At 42.7% G+C, this 19485-nt stretch overlaps 1 long non-coding RNA gene across 1 annotated transcript in view; it reads left to right on the top strand.

The window, feature by feature from the left end:
* The first annotated feature begins 381 nt into the window (after positions 1-381).
* The window catches only part of LOC140722655 (uncharacterized), a 54389-nt gene continuing 35285 nt past the window's right edge, over positions 382-19485 (top strand). Inside the window, exon 1 of the long non-coding RNA XR_012097707.1 lies at positions 382-518. This is a non-coding gene — a long non-coding RNA (uncharacterized lncRNA). The remainder of the gene's footprint in view (positions 519-19485) is intronic.

Below are 19485 nucleotides of genomic sequence, written 5' to 3'. Positions count from 1 at the left end.
TATTTATGACAGAGATTAATATATTCAAGATTGCTAAGTAGATTCAGGGTTACAGGAGGAAGGCGGGAATATGGTGTTGGAATAAAAATCAGCCATGTTTAAATGGTGGAGCAGATCAGATGGATCAAATCACCTAATTCGGTTCCTTATGTCTTACCATGACTGAATGATGGCTCCTTCTTATCCCATATTCTTTTGTGTCATGTGAGGGACAATAAAAGATTGTTCACTGAGATCATTATATCTGCCTTCAACGTTTAAATTTCAGTGAGTTTTGTTCTTAGTAACATTAAGCAGAACTGTTTGGTTCTCCTTTTTATTGTTAATGTGCTTCATTATCTTTCATGTTAAGTTAGACCTGCGGTGAGAGTTTATTGGAAGAAAAACCCAACTGGAAGCAAACCACGACTGAAGATGAGGGAACAGCAACAAGTGAACCAGCCCAAGGACTGAGAGCATCAACTGGAGAGAACCCATCTGACTCGGAGATTCCAGTGATTCAGTCAGGAGAAAGTTTGGTGAGTCTCATTTACTCAAACACTGGTCCTTTAGACATTACATACCTGTACAAGGGAAGGTAGGAAACAGTTGGAGTGAGACTGAATGTGCCCAGAAGAACCAGTTATGCCTCTGTCAGACCCAGTTGCAATCACTCCAGGTCTGGTAATGTGCTTCCAGCAGCCCAGCCCTTTAAAACCACTCCCATTTTGTGGAAGTCGAATCTGGAGAGAGTCTCTCATAGACTGTATAAGTACAAACTCTTTATTCCAAGTACCTGGGGCTTACTCAGTTAGTCGCTCAAACAGGAACAGTCAATGACTGTTCCCGCCCAATCCACTGACTAACAATTCCCCTTCACCACAGATATATCCATCCAGATACTCCCCACACAAGACAGGCTGGAACCAAAGTTATTTACTACATGACAGGCTGGAGCCCCTAAAGACAAATTACAAAATAGTCAAAAATGGCTTACACACACAGAATAGACTGAAGCTGTCCTATCTGTATGCATGAACACACAAGACAATGAGCGTCCTGAAACCCTAGCTAGCTACCCTCAAGAAGAAATATGGGTCAGCATGGCTTAGTACATCTGTTGATCATCTGCAGTTTCTTTCAGAAAAACAGGCAGCTATTTTTTAACGAAGTGTTAAACCATACTTCATCATTCCCTGCTTTTTGATCATTACATGAGCAACAAAACAGTAATTTTTTAAAGAGAAAGCAACCGAGTACAGATTTGACTTCTCAGTGGGTAAAAACGGCATACAACAGTAACTATAACAATGATATGTACAACTATTAGGACATAATGCAATATCATGCCCCACATATTACCAAACAGGCCTTTGAAGATCACCATTCGACCCTTCCGTGAACCCGTGTAAATCCTGCCCTACTTTCTTGATGCTGTCAATCTCCTAGGCAGTGTGCTCGGAGAGGGATGTAATGTTATTAGACTCATCAGGCATATAGGTGCAGCATTCTGTGTCAATAATAGCACAGGTTCCCCCTTCTCAGCTAGGATAAAATCTAAAGCCGTAAGATTCTATACGACTGTTTGCCAGATTGCAATCATTTCAGTGGATACTTCTGTCAGGGCCCCTGCAGTGTTGTGGCCAGCTCCTCAAGTGCTGTAGCCAAATTGATTATCTCTCGTGAATTCCTGGCTACTCCATAGGAGAGAAAAACTATCATCAAAGATCGCTCAGTCTCAGTTATTCCTCTCCGCTGCTGGGCACCTGCAAGTATGGCCACGCTGCATGTTTCCCAGTGTAGGAAGTTCCGTTTGGTGGGGGGCCTGAGATACATCTGTCAAAACACTGTGTCTGTCAGGGCCCCTAGTTCTACCCATTTGGCATAAGTGTGACAGAGACAGAAAAATCTTAACTGGTTGCTGGGGTGAGCCCTCTCAAAGACATAAACACAGACACCACTGTTACGCACCTGTAACGGTTTAATTGAACCAGCAGCTATAGACAACACCTGGAGTCTAGTTTTGATGTTAAAAGTGCTGTCCTTATTAGTATCTACTTGTATAACAACTTAAGCAAAATAATCTAAAGTTAAAGTGTGTTATGAGTAAATATGTGTAAATATAACTCCCAAACCACTGAGCTCAGGGAATACCAAGCTCAAAGTCTTGAGATGGTGGAAGCATGAAAGTTAAGTTCATCCACGGAATCAATGACGAGAGAGAGATATTTGTAATCCAAGATGAATGTCGAGAGAAGGCAATTACATTAAATTCCACAAATTCCACAGTGGTAAAACAGTGATAACAGTCGCCGTAGGTCTTATCCGTCGTTGTTCTAAATCCACATACGAATTATCACCAGAAGCAGCTTATCACAGGAGTACTGTCTTCAGAAGGAACTACCACCCAGGCAAGGGTTAACACACAGGTAGATTCCGCAGGGTACTCCCAATCCAGACCCAAAACACAAAGTATTACCGACAGTGATTTCCACAGAATATCCCTTCTCACAAGTGTTTACCATATAACACACCCGAATCCAGCTAAGGGTTAACAAATGTGGTAGCCACGAGATACTCCAACAAAATCCCTATTTGCATTATACGAATTATCGCCAACAGTGATTGGTCAAGGGGTACCTCTTCAAGTGAATTACCACACCCAGGCAAGGGTTAGCACAAGTGGTCCTCACAGGATACTCCCAAACCAACAGATCCACTCCAATGGATCAAACAAAGCAACAATCACACATTCGGTATACAATGGATCAATAAATTAACCCACCCTTGTGGGCATAGGAGAGTCCAAACAGTGACCTTTGGCCACTAGGTCCTTTGATTCGAACCTTCCATCTTCTTTCTTTCTCTCTGGCTGACTGTGTGTCCTTGCTTAAACAAAACAAACTTTGAGCTATGTAAAACACAAGCTGCCAGCAAGTGTAAACACGCTCCATGGTCAAATAGTTCCAGCCCCCTCTCTCTCTCTTTGTAAGAATCAAACAGGAGCCGAGAATGCTGGCGGCTGACGTCACTCAGGCACTATCTCTTAAAATGACAGTCCACAGCAAGAAACCGAGAGGTTCATCACTCTCCACTATCAACCAATACAATTTCCTTTATACCGAGAGAGTCCTTCTACTCAGTAACACATTTGTAGTCTGTTCGATGTATCCACCGAGATTGCCCTTTAAGTTTCACAGCTGTCGGAGTGGTCGGTAACACTTGATATGGTCCTCTCCACTGAGGTCTGAGTTTCCCTCAATCCCAGTTCCTGATCAGGATAAATTCCTAGGTTCAATGGTGGGATAGTCACTCCTCTCTGCGGGGTAGTTCTCTTCCTTGTAAGCCTGTCATACCTGTGAATGTAATGCTTGGAAAATTTTGGTTAGTTGGCATATTTATTTCCCCATCTCTTCCAATATCTAATTTTGCTGGTAGGCTTTCTGGGAGCAATGGTGCACAAGGTCTTGGTCCCCAGGATATTCTCATGGGCCATCCATAAATGTTGTAAACTGGTGACAACCCCGCTTTCCCCTATGGGGTAACCTTCGTGGAATAGGGCTAACGGTAGGACCTTCAACCAAGTGAGTCCAGTCTCTGCTGCTGGTCTGGCCAGTTTATTCTTCAGAGTGCCATTGGCTCTTTCCACTCTGCCAGTGGCCCATGGGTGGTGTACACAGTGGAATTGTTGCTGGATAGCTAGTTCGTTACATACCCCTTTGTTTACTTTCACCACAAAGTGTGGCCATTGTCAGAGCTCAGCATCTCTGGCAGGCCGTACCTGGGAATTATATCCCATAACAATACCTTCACAACAGTCATAGCAGTATTAATGGTAGTTGGAATAGCTTCAATCCATCTACTAAACACATCTATAATAACTAAGCAGTATCTATAGCAATGTACTCTAGGCAATTCAATAAAATCAACTTGTAGACACAGAAAAGGATCCACCAGTCAAGGGAGTCATACCCGGTGTGCAGGGTACAGGTTACCAACCATTCCCTCCTTTCCCAGGTGTGTACAATTATGTATATAATCGACCAATATTCGTAAAAACTGTGTAGGAACACAAACCTGTCCCGCTGGGGTGATCCAAAAACCTAGGTCAGGGTCTTTCTGGCACCACCATCTGGGAACACAGTTTTCACTCCTCCTCAGAGACGTCCCCCTGAAAATTACGTACCTCCCACATGTCCGGCAAACCCGTTCTGCTTTAGTCATGGAGGGTTGCTTGATGGGAACGCGAGGAGGCTACAACTACTGAGGATTGTGCCGCACTTTTCACTGTCTGATCTGCTAGAGCATTTTGTTTAGTGACACAGTTGGACATGCGTGTGTGGGCAGCACATTTAATAACAGCCAGAACTCCAGGTAGCTGTAGAGTGGTGAGTAAGTTCTTTACAAAGGTGACATTACTAATGGGGTGGCCAGAGGAAGTCAGGAATCCCCGTGTTCCCAGAGAGCCCCCTAGTCATGTACAATTCCAAATGCATAACGGGAGTCTGTGTAAAGGTTTGCACTTCAGTCTGTTGCTGGGATACAGGCACGAGTCAGAGCAAACAGCTCAGCCTTCTGGGCAGAGACAGCTGCTTCAAAAGAAGCTTGCTGAACAATTTCACTGTCTGTCACTATCGCATAGCCAGAATATTGTTTCCCTACTGGATCCACAAAAGAGCTTCCATCCTCATAAAATTGCTTCGGGCTAGAGGGGGATATTGCAGAATGGATGGGAGAGTCTGTCCTTCCTTCATGGTGATCCGGACAGGGGGACAGTTGGCGCGACCGACTTCATGGCCTGAATTTGCTCAGAGATGGGGTACAGCATCTTGGGATCGGTCAATATTAAAAGTGTGTCTCACCAAATGTCCCGCTTTCACCTCAGACTCCTTCCAGTATCGGAGTTGGCCCGCAGCCAAGTCTTGCCCGTCTCCCTCGGTGCTGGAGGGTTGTTTCAGCAAGGTGTAGGCAATGAACTCTGGGCTCTTTGGCTTGAACCCAGGGCAAAAACTAACAGTGGTACGGGGAACCACCAGTTCTGTCTGTCGCCAAAGGAAATCCGGAAATTCGGCCAGTAATGCACTGCCCACTTTTCCTTTAACCTCTCCAATCACCATGACTGGGAACTTCTGTCCCTCGAGGGGTGCATAATATTGACTTTCCTCAGCTGAGCACCCCGTAATGTCACAACACAGAGTCACATGGGGGTCGACCATTGGCAGAAGGGGTTCAGACGCAGTGGAGTCCAGATTAAGTGCCCACCACTGGGGGGTCGGAAATTGGGAAAGCTATCAGTTGTTCACCTGTCACAGGGTGACACCATTGCCTGTGCAGAGAATCTCGACTTCCAACAGACAGAGCAAGTCTCTCCCTGCTGGATTACACCCCCGACTGTTATGTGAATACGTACGTTCCGTGCCTTCAAACCCAGACAGAGTGAATGTTGCGTCTGATAACTGCAATCCCTTTTCCGATACTATTTCCCGATTGAGAGTGGTTGTAGTTACCCCCAAATCAATCATAAACGGAACTGGAATAGCAGCAACTGTCAATATTACATTGGGCTCTTCCTGAGAGGTGGTACTCACGGTAGGAAGCATCCTTGCTTGTCAATTTCTAAACGGGTTGTTGTCCCCACCCGTCCCTTGGTAGGTTGTTGTTCCCATTTCTGATCCGCAGATATAGCCCGCTCGCATCCTTCTTCCCACTGAACATATTCACCTTTAATATTCTTTTCATATCTTTTTATTATTATTATTATTATTCAAAAATAGCACAAGTGCATCGAAGTAACAACACTTCCATTGCCTCATAAAAGAGGAAGCTATCTTGAGGATTGAAAATTTTGGGAATTAAACTAAAAAGAAAAGTGAGGGGAAAAATTTGCCTCTTGGCTCCAGCTGATTTTAATTGAGATGCAAGTACCGTAGATTCCGGATTATAAGCCACTACTTGTTTCCCACGCTTTGAACAGCTTTGAACACTGCGGCCTTTACTACGGTGCGGCTAATGCATGGTTTTTTTTTTATGCCGCCAAAAACATTTTGCCTCGTAACAGTAGACCAATAAAATTGATGAGTAGTTCACAGAGGTCCAATGAAATTGTACGATAAATCAAGCGCACTTTCACAATTAAATTATTGTAAATCAGTCATTTGTACTCACCCTCATCAACATGGAAAACACTCGAAGAAAAGCATTGTGCTGCCTTTATGGCAGTTATTTAGTTTATAATATTTTCGCTTAGTAATTCATTTGTTAATATTTTCTAGTTAAAGTTAGAAGTGTTTTAAGTATATTTGTTTTCTGTACTACATCCCGGGATGCTATGACGTCACATCCGGTTTCGCCGCGTCTTGTGGGAAAACACCGGTTTGCGATAAACGGAAAGGAGGGGGCGAGCGCTTTAGACCCGCGCGAGAATGCTGCTTTTAAGTTGAAGGCGACCAATAACTTTTCCTGGTAGGCTGCAGTATATATTTTTTTACCAGTCGTTAGGAGATATTGGAATGTTGTTCGTGCACTGTTCGGTAAAAAAGTATACACAACGTAATTTGTGTGTTACCGATGCGTATGTATATTTAAAAGTAGCCGTGTTACAGGCACGGTTCGAAAAAAAGCATTTGCAATATGTATTTGTTTATGTTACCATATGGATTTAATTAAAAGTTAAAAAATCCTCACGTGTAATCTTTCTGTGTAAATATCTCATATTACAACGTGGGACACCTGCGGCTTAAAATCCGGTGTGGCTTGTACAAGTACAAAATTGATTTTCTTTCTAAAATTAGAGCCTGTGTCTTTTAATCAGGTGCGCTCTGTAGTCCGGAATCTATGGTAGATTATTATTTTTATCTCCAAACACATAAAATTGGGTCTTTAACTTAAGTAGATAACCTTCAATTGAATGAGTTAATAATAGGTTATATTATGATTGAAGATCCACCCTTTTTTAAAATGTCAATATTAGGGGAAGTCACATAGATATTATCTAAATCTTTAATTTGTTTTGAAATTTCATCTAATTTTGCTTTAGTCTGTTTTTTAAGTTTAGTTGAATAAGAAATAATCTGACCACATAAAAATGCTTTGAATGTATCCAATATAATTAATTTAGACATACCTCCTATATCATTAAAAAGAAAAAAATTATTTTATCTGGCTTTCGATAAAACTAATAAAGTCAGAGCTTTGCAATAAAGTCTGAGACATGTGCCATGGTGGACGGCCAAAAATGTCATCGTCAAATTCAAAGGACAAACTCAAAGGCGCATGATCAGGTATAGCAATAGCGTCATATTCACAGTTTTTAACATTAGGCAAAAGACAGGAATCAACTATAATATAATCAATCCTTGAATATATTTCATAAACATGGAAAGAAAAAAAATATTCTCTGTTATCAGGGTGTAAATGCCTCCATAATTCGATCAACCCAAAATTGGTCAAAAAAGAGTTAATAACTGACGCAAAATGATTTGTAAGTCGTTGATTAGTTGAGCTCTTATCAATCATAGGATTTAAGCAACAGTTTAAAAACCCCACCCATTAACAACATATACTCATTTAAATCTGGCAGTAAAGCAAATATTTTTTTTAAAAAAGCAGGATCATCTAAATTAGGACCATACAAATTAACCAAAACAACCTTTCTATTACAAATCACTCCTTTAACAATTAAAAATCTACCATTAGAAACTGACTCAATATCCTCTTGAGTAAATATATTAGATTTAATAAAGATAGACACACCCTTAGTTTTGCTCTTTGAAGTAGCATGGTTTTCCATTCCACCAGCGAAAAAATCTATTTTGATCTCCTGCCTTGATATGCGGCTCCTAAGCAAAAATTATATCAGGTTGGAGTCGATTAATAATTTTAAGTCTTTTTTTGTTTAATAGGATCATTCCAACCACGTATATTCCAAATCATTACATTAATCCATTTAACTGCCATACTATAATTTTATTCTAATTTACTTTATACATGCGCAGAACACATACCAATACGGGATTATCAAAGATGGCAGTGATGAAGAATAAAGCCATATAGAAAACACACATGCTCCAGAACCACCCAATGGGAAAAAACTCCTAACTCTAAACCCACCCACCCTCCCAAAAGCCTGAAAAAAGGCAAGTGAACTAAGATAGATGCGAAGACATGGGCCACTCTGTTGGTCTCGTCTCTGCCTCCCCCCAGCCAGTACATAAAATAAATAAAATGACCTTGCAAGAAAGACAGTAAAGTCTCAACAAAGGAGAGTGTTTACATTCTATCATGTGTTAAACAGAAAAAGAACCAGAATAATATAATCTCGTAGAGAGAAAAACCAGCCCCATCTTGAGTTTAGCTTTAAATCCCTAAGAAAACTTTAAATTCAGTTATAGGGCGCTATAATAAAACAGATTAAAAAAAGTTAATAGTATACTTAACTGAACTAAATTGATGGAAATATTAATTAGTAAAATCATAGTAACTTAACCCTCCCAGATAAATATATAAAAAGAAACCCTGTTGGTAGAAAAAAAACTACCAGTTAGTAATTTAAGAAACAACAAAAAAAATCAAACCAAATATTAGATAAAAGGAACAAATCCTTTTATCCTCTTTTCTCAGTCAAATATGAAATTAACCATTTAAACAGTCAAACTTGATCCGTAAATCTTCTTTCCAAAAAAAAATCCAATAGGATGTAATGATGAGCATGTTTTCTTTTCCTCTTTTATTAATCTGTCAATGAAATATCCAAATAGCCTTCTTATGTCTTCTTTTCATAGTGTGAGTAATATACAGATAATCAAACAGCTTTTCAGATAGTTCATTCAGTAGTAACGTCAGTGGTGGTGACAGGTATAGCCTGGACAAAATCCAGCTCGACTTTTGGGTCAAAGAAAGTACATGGGGAAGAATTAGGAGGAAAAACTTTCATTCTTGTCGGGTAACTCAAAGAGGGAAATCTTTTCTTATCATATGCTTGTTTCATTACCAAAGCAAATCTTGCTCTTTGCTCCATTACTTCTTTTGGATAATCTTCATAAAAACGGAGCTCAGACTCATTGAATTTGAAAACTCTGTTTTCTTGCCTGTCGCATTATATGATCTTTAATTTTAAAGTGATGAAAACAAGCCAAAATAAATCTTGGTCTGGTTGAGTCTTTAAATTTCGAAGTGGACAGCCTGTGTGCTCTTTCAATAGCAGGTAGCTGTGATGAAATAGATGATGAAAGAGCTTACCAAAGTAAACCATCAAGTCTCCATTTTCAGCTCCTTACTGCAATCCAACGATTCGTATGTTGTTTCTGTGAGACTTAGTTTGCAAATCAATAATCTTATTAACGATATTTTTCCAAACGGGTTGTAGTTTCAGACAGTTTTTGCTTAGTTGACTTCAATTCCTCGTCATGATTAGAAACTTGAGTTTCCATATCTTTGTTTTCCCAGAATTAAGTTCATTTCATTATATTCTTTTCCAGTTGATCTTTAATTGCCTTATTCTGATCTTGAATTGATTTCAGTGTCCGAACGATATCTTCAGCCCATGATGGCATTTCATCAGATCTTTCCTTCGACGTCTTTCCTTTTTCATTACCTTTGTCAGGAGATTCATGCAAGATTCTTCCCACTTCTCGTAGACATAGATATATCACTCCCCTTCAAGAATCAGCAATTAAAAATTTGAAATTCAAAATTTAAGTTGTGAGCGGGAGAGAAAACTAAGAGCAGCACAGAATTAGTGCTACTCCATCGACAGACAGAGGCAGTCTCCATTCACCTGTAATATTAGTTCCCTTCGGGGTTGATTGGCATTCAAAAGCCCTGTTCCAATGATATGTCAAAGCTCGTTGCATTCGATTTTGGTCATTGTCAGGCCAATCCATATTATTTGTTAATGATGTTGGCTAACTTAGTTGCTAAGCATTGGAGCAGTAGGGCATTAAATTGGGGGGACAGCTTCCCATCATTAAAGGCTTGGTCTCCTGCGAAAGTGCTGTAGCAGGCCACAAAACTCATACAGGGTCGATATGCCAGACACGGGTTCGGGATCCCGTGTTTCCCTATCAGTTCTAACTTTAGACTGACATTCCTGCCCTTCTCTCCTATGTAGGCCAGCTTTGGTTTGCTTACGTTGCTTTTCCTGCTGTCGTTTTTGGCGCCCATCCATCCATTCATGCTCTGTTTTTAACGTCTCCCAACCTTTGGTGTTCCTTCTGCAGTACTTACCTCTATCCTAGTGGTCGCCAACCTGTCGATTGCTATCGACTAGTCTATCTTTGAGACTTTTCCAGTAGATCCCAAAAACTAAGAAAAATAAATACACAAATACTGTTGAAAGATTGTTTCCGGGTTGTGGGGTTTTAGTTCCATTCTTTCTACATGCGTGTAACTACACAGTGTCCCCAACCACTGGGCCGCGAGGAAACAACATGAGTCAGCTGCACCTTTCCTCATTCCCTGTCAGCCCACTGTTGAACTTGAGTGCACGCGAGGTCATCAGTCGCCTAACCGCAGTGACACCCTCATGCCAGAGATCGCCAGTTGGCCTCGGGCGGCCGGTGGGAAGTGCCGTCACTACTGGCCTGGAGTGCTGCCTCTAAACCTGTTTAGCACACTGAATGTTTATGGGGAATCCGGTGCTAAAATATTCGCAGACGACCTAATTCGGGCTCAGTGTTTCATAGGTATCAGAGCAGCTACCGTGCTGTGATCTACTGAAACAAACTTTTGTTGGCTGATAGGTCCTACAAGGGGGGGCGGGTTCATGCCCTGTCACACTCCTTGCTCGGTTGGTCACTCTCTCCGGACTGTGACTGCCGCGGCCCCGGCACAGGGACCTCCGGCCCTGACGTTGTCCTCTCACCCGACCCACGACCAACCAAACCAAGCCAAGTCATCTGGCGGTGGGCGGGCAGGAGGCTGTCCAGTGAGGCAATGAAGCCCTCAAAACTGCTTCGGTACCCCTAGTCCAAGCACCCTGCACTTAAATGCAAATGTGTTGAGTTTTTTCAGCGGAGAAAACATGAGCAGCGCGGGACAGAAGCTAAGTGCCGAGAGCCACATAAACTAAATTACAGAATAGACTGGACATAAGGAACATGCTTCCCGTATCACTGTATTCCTATCGTGTTTAACAACCCCACCCACCCCATCCCCTGTCGGCCGGTCCGCAAGAATATTGTCAATATTAAACCGGTCTGCGGTGCAAAAAAGGGGCGGGTGCCCCAGTGTTTATACATTATTTCTACTTCCAGGTTGTGGGGTTTTACTTCCGGTTTTTTCTGCCCTGGTGCGCATGCGTGTAACTAATTGATCTGGGTCGATCTTGCATTTTACAAAGGCCAAGGTAGGGGATCTTGGGCTTAAAATGGTTGGTGATCACTACTCTATCCCTTTATCACATGCATTATTCCTCCAACTTGCTGATAATATACTGTTCCACTTTAAAGGTAGGTCACATCCAGAATTTTTTCCAGTTAGCCGAGGATTTCCTTTCACGCCACTGTGTGGTGTTGGGAAATCATGTACAAGGCAAGTTACAGCAGTAGTTTGCCATTGCCTTCTGCTGGGTGAGTTGTTTTGTTCACCAGCTCTAACCCAGCACAGATGAAAGTGTGCAAGGGAGTCGGCTGGATTCGAACTCGGGACCTCTCGCCTCGAAGTCCAACGCTGAAGCCACTATGCCACCAGTGGCATAGCCGGCAAAGTTCCGCTTTACATCTGCCTTTCCCTTCCATTCCCTTTTCAACAATTTCCACTTCTTTCCTCAGTTCTTTTTCCAAATCAAATTTACTGCTTGTTCTCATGAGGTAATAACCCAGGCTCCTGCACCCTCCCCCGTCCGTGGCCACATTTTGTTCCCCAATTTCTTATTCAGCACTGCACTCAACATTCACAAATATTTTTCCTTGTCTGGAGAACTCTCACACAAATTGTGTCGGGCTGCTGCTGGCCCACTAGTATCAATCGACTGCAATTGACCGATGGTCTCTAAGTAATTTATTGGGCTCAAAGCCTCCTGCTCAATTAACAATGAGATAAATTTACCCGGCTGGCACCTCCTGCTTAAATGATGAATTTACCTGGCATGTCTGCCTCCTGGCCACTTAGTAAAATTTTGCCTACCTTATACAAATCTCCCAACAATTTCTTTCCCGATCCTGTCAAGGTATCTGATCAGCCTTGGGTGAGGCACCGTACGTCCAAAGGAACTAACGGTGAGTGACAAATTTAAAATACCCATTGGGCTTCCATTCGGTCTCCGCAGTCCCCAGAGTGGTCCAGCTTGTTACTCAGCCCGTCTGCTTGGCACTCCCTATATTGGGACCCTGTTCGTGATGCCAAATGTTAAAGTTGAATCTGAATAAAACTCAGGAGACCAGCTTCTTATCGACACCATGGTTTATTGTGCATTCAAATGCCTGCAGGAGTTTGAGTCCCAGTTGTCAAAGGGAAGGCACGTAAGCACTGCCACCTTCTGACAAGTCGAATGACTTAGGTTACAGCCGTATATTTATACATAGTACATCCCATACATTAATATTGCAAGATGTTATTTGAACTGGCACGCCCACTAAGTGTGTTGATGCAAAACTTAATTACTTAGATAACAGAGTTTGCTAAATGGTTTTAATTATAGATGGATGTACTGTCCAGTCCTTATCAGTTATTCCCTTTGCAAGGCCCTGACTTAATTACAACAGATGTTAATTCCTGTCCTTATCAGTGAGTCCTCCTCCCTTTACTCAAACGAGGATACAATGTATAATATTATCAGCTCTCAATGTGTCTCTCTGCAAGCCACAGAGAACTGGCAATGAGTCTGTCTTAGCTAAACGCTGAAGACTGAGTTCACTTCAGTTCAAAATTCCTATTCACTCCCAATTATTCTTTTAGCCAGAGGTTACACAGGTTCAAAATGAATTTTTTATATACCCTCAATTCGTCAGGAGGGTTCAGGGGAAATATTTATGCCCAATATAGAAACTGGTGTTACCTGTGTGTATTGTGGCAATGCAAGAGGTGCTGGAGAATTTGTAAGTTGGAAGAAGTGGAGTAATATTTGCAAATCTGACTTTTTAAAGCATAATTTAGCAAGCAAACCACATATGGACAATATGAAAAAGCTTTGGTGAGAAAATCCTTCATTACCCGTTACAGGCCTGCTACATAGGTTGTGTGAGAGTGCAGATGAACTCGATCAAACCCAGGGGAGATCAAAGTACTTATCAACAGTGATTTGCTAGCTGTGAAAACGATTACCTCTCTGTATAAAATTCACTGTGCACATGTCACTGAGTTAAAAAAAGTGCACAGTACATGATTTATGTGCACACTGGTCATTACAAATTAGAGGGGACTTTGGTGGGAAGGTGGTCAGACCTCCAGTGTCCCTGATGTCCTCACATACAAGATGTGCACCCTGCACGTTAAGGAGTTGGAACCTGAAATGGATGATTTCCGGATCATCCAGGAGTTGGAGGGGGTGATAGATATGACATGAAGAGAGGTGAGTTACACCCAAGGTGCAGGACACAGGAAACTGGGAGAGAGTCAGGAAGGGGAATGAGGTTAAAAAGACATTGCAGAGTACTCTTGTGCCCATGAAACATAACAAAAGGTAGACCACTTTAGAAACTGGTGGTGAAGGGGATTACCTGACAGAGAAAAGTCAAAGGGGTGATAGGGGATTCATTAGTTAGGGGAACAGAACAAGAGGGGACTGATATCCAAGTGGTAAGGCATGCTAGTGCTAGTGTGGGTTGAACGGGTGATGTGGTTAAAATAAGCTGCAAGGGGAATGGGAGCCAGAATGAGCAAACAGATAATGGAGAGGGTGAATTGAATTGAATTGACTTTATTAGATACATACTTCATAAACATGAGGAGTAGAAATCTTTATGTTATGTCTCCATCTAAATGTACAATGTGTAATTTATGGTAATTTATAATAGATCGTTTGTACATAGGACAGTCAATATTACATCGAAATGCAATTGTATCAGCATGAATTAATCAGTCTGATGGCCTGGTGGAAGATGATGTCCCGGAGCCTGTTGGTCCTTTTGCTGTGGTACCATTTCCTGGATGGTGGCAGCAGGAACAGTTTGTGGTTGTGGTGAATTTGGTCCCTGATATCCTTTGGGCCCTTTTTATACACCTGTCTGTGTAAATGTACTGAATAGTGGAAAGTTCACCACTACGGATGTGCTGGGCTGTTCGCAACACTCTCTGCAGTTTCCTGCAATTAAGGGAAATACAATTCCCATACCAGGCAGTGATGCAGCCAGTCAGGATGCTCTCAATTGTGTCCCTGTAGAAAGTCCTCAGGATTTTGGTCCCCATCCCCAACTTTTTCAACTATCTGAGGTGACAGAGGTACTGCTGTGCTCCTTTCACAACACAGCCGGTATGTACAGACAATGTAAGGTGCTTTGTGATGTTTATGCCGAGGAACTTAAAGCTGTTCACCTTCTTAACCCAGTATCCATTGATGTCAATGGGGGTTATCCTGTCTCCATTCCTCCTGTCGTCCACAATCAGCTCCTTTGTTTTTGTGACAATGACGGAGGGTTTGTTTCCTTGACACCAGTCAGATGTTCAGATCATAGATAGATTCAGCAGTTAGATGTTTGAGACTGGTGCAATGAATGTGCTGAGCTGTGTATATCACAATGCAAGAAGCATCGTAGGAAAGCCTGATGAGCTCAAGACAAGGAATTATGATATTGTAACCAATATTCGGACTTGGTTGCAGCCAACAGCCTGAGGGATTTAGAGGAACAAATTTGTAAAGAGATTGCAGACCATGCCAATAAACAAAAAGGTTGATTCAGTAAATGATTTTAACTTTCCATTTATTGACTGGGACTCCTAAACTGTAAAGGACTAGATGAGGTAGATTTTGTCAAATGTGCCCTTAATCAATACGTAGAATTCCTATGTAGAAGTGTGCAATAAGCTGTTAGGAATTGATCAGGGCTGGTGACAGAAATTAGTGATCATAATGCCATGAGATTCAAAGTAAATATGGAAAAAGAGAGGTCTGGACCACGGGTTGAGATTCTAAATTGGAGAAAGGTCAATTTTGATGGTATCAGAAAGGATCTGACAAGTGTGGTTTGGGACAGGTTGTTTCCTGGCAAAGGAGTACATGTAAGTGGGAGGCCTTCAGATGTGAATTTTTGAGGGTGTAGAGTTTGTATGTGCCTGCCAAAATGAAAGTTGAAAGGTAACTGGTCCAGGGAACCTTGCTTTTGAAGAGAAATTGAAGCCTCGTATATTTTGTTCCTCCAAATGCCTCAGACTGTTGGGTGCTACCGAGACCCATTAATGACTACAAGTCATGATTCCACGCACTGAGCTCAGCTGACTTTTTTTGTTGTCTTCTTTTGGTTTCTCAAAGCTTCCGAATAGTTTTTGTTCTTTTGTTTACCCTCTCTTTGACATTTATGTTGGCTTTGGCTTCTCATTTTAACCACAGTTGTGTCCTCCTGTCTTTCTAATGCTTCCACTTCTGTGGAATCACTCAGGCCCCGAATTGCTCCAGAAACTCCAGCCACTGCTGCTCAATTGTCACTCCTACCCTTCCCCTTCCAAACAAGTTTGGCCAGCTTCTCTGCCATAGAAACATGGAGAAGTTCAGTAAAGAAACTGGCTATTTGTCCCATCAAGTCAATGCCAAAAAAGCATTTAAACTTGCAGTGCGATCTGGACCAGCTGGCAAAATGGTTTGAGAAATGGAAAATGGAATTTAATGCAGACAAGTGTGAGTTGTTGCACTTTGGTCTGACCTACCAAGGGAGGTCTTTCACAGTGACTGGTCGGGCACAGAGGAGTGTTGTAGATGAAAGGGACCTCTTGTAGAAGAAAGTCCTTAATTCACTGAAAGTGGTATCACAGTTAGATAGAGACGGAAGGGAAGATTTTAGCCCAATGGCCTTCATGAACAAAAGTACTGACAACAATAGATGGATGTTATGTTGACTTGTAGAAGACATTGGTGAGGCCTAATTTGGAGTACTGAGTGCAGTTTTGGTCACCAACCTACAGGAAAGATGTAAGGACTTTGAAAGAGTTCAGAGAAAATTAACAAGGATGTTGCCAGGTCTGGAGTACTTGGGTTATAAGGAAAGATTGAACAGGTCAGGACTTTATTCCTTGGACTGTAGGAGATTGAGGGGAGATTTGATTGTGATAGAGGGGCATAGATAGTGTAAATGCAAGCTCGCTTTTACCACTGAGATGGGGTGGGACTACAACCAGAGGCCATGAGTTAAGGGTGAAAGGTGAAATGTTAAGGTGAACATGAGGGGAAACTTCTTCACACAGACAGTCATCCGGGTGTGGAATGAGCAGCCAGCTCAAGTTGTGCATGCAAGCTCGATTTCAACATTTCAGAGGTTCATGTAGGTACCTGCATGGTAAAGGTATGGGAGTGGGCAGATTAAATAGTTCAGCACAAGACTAGATGGCCCAAAGGGCATGTTTCTGTGTTGTAATTTTCTACAAGAATGTGAAGTATTACAAAAGTTCACTCTGTCATTTTAACGGCTGTGCGGACCAACCATTCACCTCAACAGGAATTCTTTATATGGCATTAAAACTGTGGCACTTTAAGTTAATAATACATAAAAGAAAATCCCAGATGCACATCAAGAAAGGCGAATTGCGTGAGGCTGTTTCAGTTACTGTGGGTCCAGGCACCCATGCAGCTCAGCAGGAACAGGGAATAATACCAATGGAGAGAGTCCAACTCAGCCAAGGTACAAATTGGAGATGGCAGAAATGCCCCATTCTTATAGAAACAGGAACAGCATTCTGGAATTGATGGTCATTCCAGATACCAGCACTCTGCCCAGTCAGGAGATGATTTCTCTGTCCAACCTGGGTAGAACTTCACTGTAACAGTGTGATACCAGATCAAACCTTGGTAACTCAAGTAATCTCATCTGAAATGTTGTCCTACACCCATTGATGGATTTTGTAAATCTTTTTACAGGTTAAAAACAAGAAGGAATTTGTCTCCAGGAAGTTCAAACACGGCACACCAGTTTGGTTGTCTCTGTCCAGATATTTAAGAAGTGGAGCAAGGGATTCAATCGACCATCCTTCCTGCTCAGACTGTGGGGAGGGATTCACTCAGTCATTTGACCAACTGGCAACCCGTCATTTTACACAGGAGAAAGGCTGTTCACCTGCTCGAACAGTGGGAATGGATTCACTCGGTTATCACAATTGAAGGTACATCAGCAAGTTCACACTGGGCAAGGCCATTCACCTGTTCTGTGTGTGAGAAAGGATTCAGTCAGTCTTCCCACCTGTGGACACAACATTCAGTTCACACCGGGCAGTGGCTGTCATCTGCTGAATATCTGGGAAAGGATTCACTCAGTCATCTGACCTAATGGCTCACCAGCGAGTTCACACTGGGGAGAGGCTGTTCACCTGCTCAGAGTGTGGGAAGGGATTCACTCGGTCATCCACCTTACTGGTACATCAGCGAGTTCACACTGGGGAGAAACCGTTCACCTGCTCAGTCTGTGGGAAGAGATTCACTGAGTCATCCACCTTACAGAGTCATCAGCGAGTTCACACTGGGGAGAAGCCGTTCACCTGCTCAGAATGTGGGAAGGGATTCAGACAGATATCCCATCTACAGAGTCATCAGCGAGTTCACACTGGGGAGAAGCCATTCACCTGCTCAGAATGTGGGAAGAGATTCGCTCACTCATCCAACCTACATAGTCATCAGCGAGTTCACACTGGAGAGAGGCCATTCACCTGCTCAGAGTGTGGGAAGGGATTCACTCGGTCATCTCAACTACTGGCACACCAGCAAGTTCACACTGGGGAGTGGCCTTTCACCTGCTCAGAATGTGGGAAAGGATTCACTGAGTCATACACCTTACTGGTACATCAGCGAGTTCACACTGGGGAGAAGCCGTTCACCTGCTCAGAATGTGGGATGAGATTCACTCAGTCATCCAATCTACAGAGACATCATCGAGTTCACATTGGGAAGAAGCCGTTCACCTGCTCAGAATGTGGGAAGAGATTCGCTCACTCATCCAACCTACATAGTCATCAGCGAGTTCACACTGGGGAGAAGCCGTTCACCTGCTCAGTCTGTGGGAAGAGATTCACTCGGTTAGCTAACTTACAGAGACATCAGCAAGTTCACACTGGGGAGAAGCCGTTCACCTGCTCAGTCTGTGGGAAAGGATTCACTCAGTCATCCCAAATACTGGAACACAAGTCAGTTCATAGTGGGGAGTGGCCATTGTTATGAATCCCTAGGTTTCGTTTGATATGGACTGTCATTTTAAGAGAGATTAAGAAGGTGAATCAGTCTGACTTGCAGCTTGTTTACATTGCTTGCAGCTTGTTTAGTTTTAACTGAGGACACAGACACTCAGAGTCAGATGGAGACGGATGAAAAATGGAAGGATTGAAACCAGGGAACTAGTGGCCAAAGGTCACTGTTTAGAACTTTCCTTTGCCCACAAGGGTGGGTTAATTATCCATTCACCGTACATCGAATGTGTGGTTGTCACCTCATTTGATCCGTAGGAGCGGATCTGATTTGGGATATCCTGTGGAGACCACTTATGTGTTAACCCTTGCCTGGGTGTGATGTGGTCATTCATTTGAAGATGATACCCCTCATGACAAGTCACTTTTGGTGATAATTCGTATGTAGATTTGTAAAGATGACGGATAAAATCTACAGCTACTGTTCTCTCATTTTAACACTGTGTAACCTGTAGAACAGACAGACAGACGTAATTTATTGATCCTGAGGGAAATTGAGTTTCGTTACAGCCGCACCAACCAAGAATAGTGTAGAAATATAGCAATATAAAACCATCAATAATTAAATAATAATAAGTTAATCTTTGCAAGTGGAAATAAGTACAGGACCAGCCTATTGGCTCAGGGTGTCTGACACTCCAAGGGAAGATTAGAAAAGTTTGATGGCCACAGGCAGGAGTGACTTCCTGTGACGCTCAGTGTTACATCTGAGTGGAATGAGTCTCTGGCTGAATGTACTCCTGTGCCTAACCAGTACATTATGGAGCAGATGGGAGACATTGTCCAAGATGGCATGCAACTTGGACAGCATCCTCTTTTCAGACACCACCGTCAGAGAGTGCAGTTCCACCCCCAGAACATCACTGGCCTTACGAATGAGTTTGTTGATTCTGTTGGTGTCTGCTACCCTCAGCCTGCTGCCCCAGCACACAACAGCAAACATGATAGCACTGGTCACCACAGCCTCGTAGAACATCCTCAGCATCGTCTGGTAGATGTCAAAGGACCTCAGTCTCCTCAGGAAATAGAGACGGCTCTGACCCTTCTTGTAGACAGCCTGAGTGTTCTTTGAGCAGTCCAGTTTATTGTTAATTCGTATCCCCAGGTATTTGTAATCCTCCACCATGTCCACACTGTCCCCTTGGATGGAAACAGGGGTCACTGGTGCCTTAGCCCTCCTCAGGTCCACCACTA

Source organism: Hemitrygon akajei, unplaced genomic scaffold (assembly GCF_048418815.1).
Source record: "Hemitrygon akajei unplaced genomic scaffold, sHemAka1.3 Scf000082, whole genome shotgun sequence".
NCBI lineage: Eukaryota > Metazoa > Chordata > Chondrichthyes > Myliobatiformes > Dasyatidae > Hemitrygon > Hemitrygon akajei.
The sequence above is the reverse complement of the archived record's forward strand: the minus strand, read 5'-3'. Positions and strand labels throughout refer to the sequence as shown.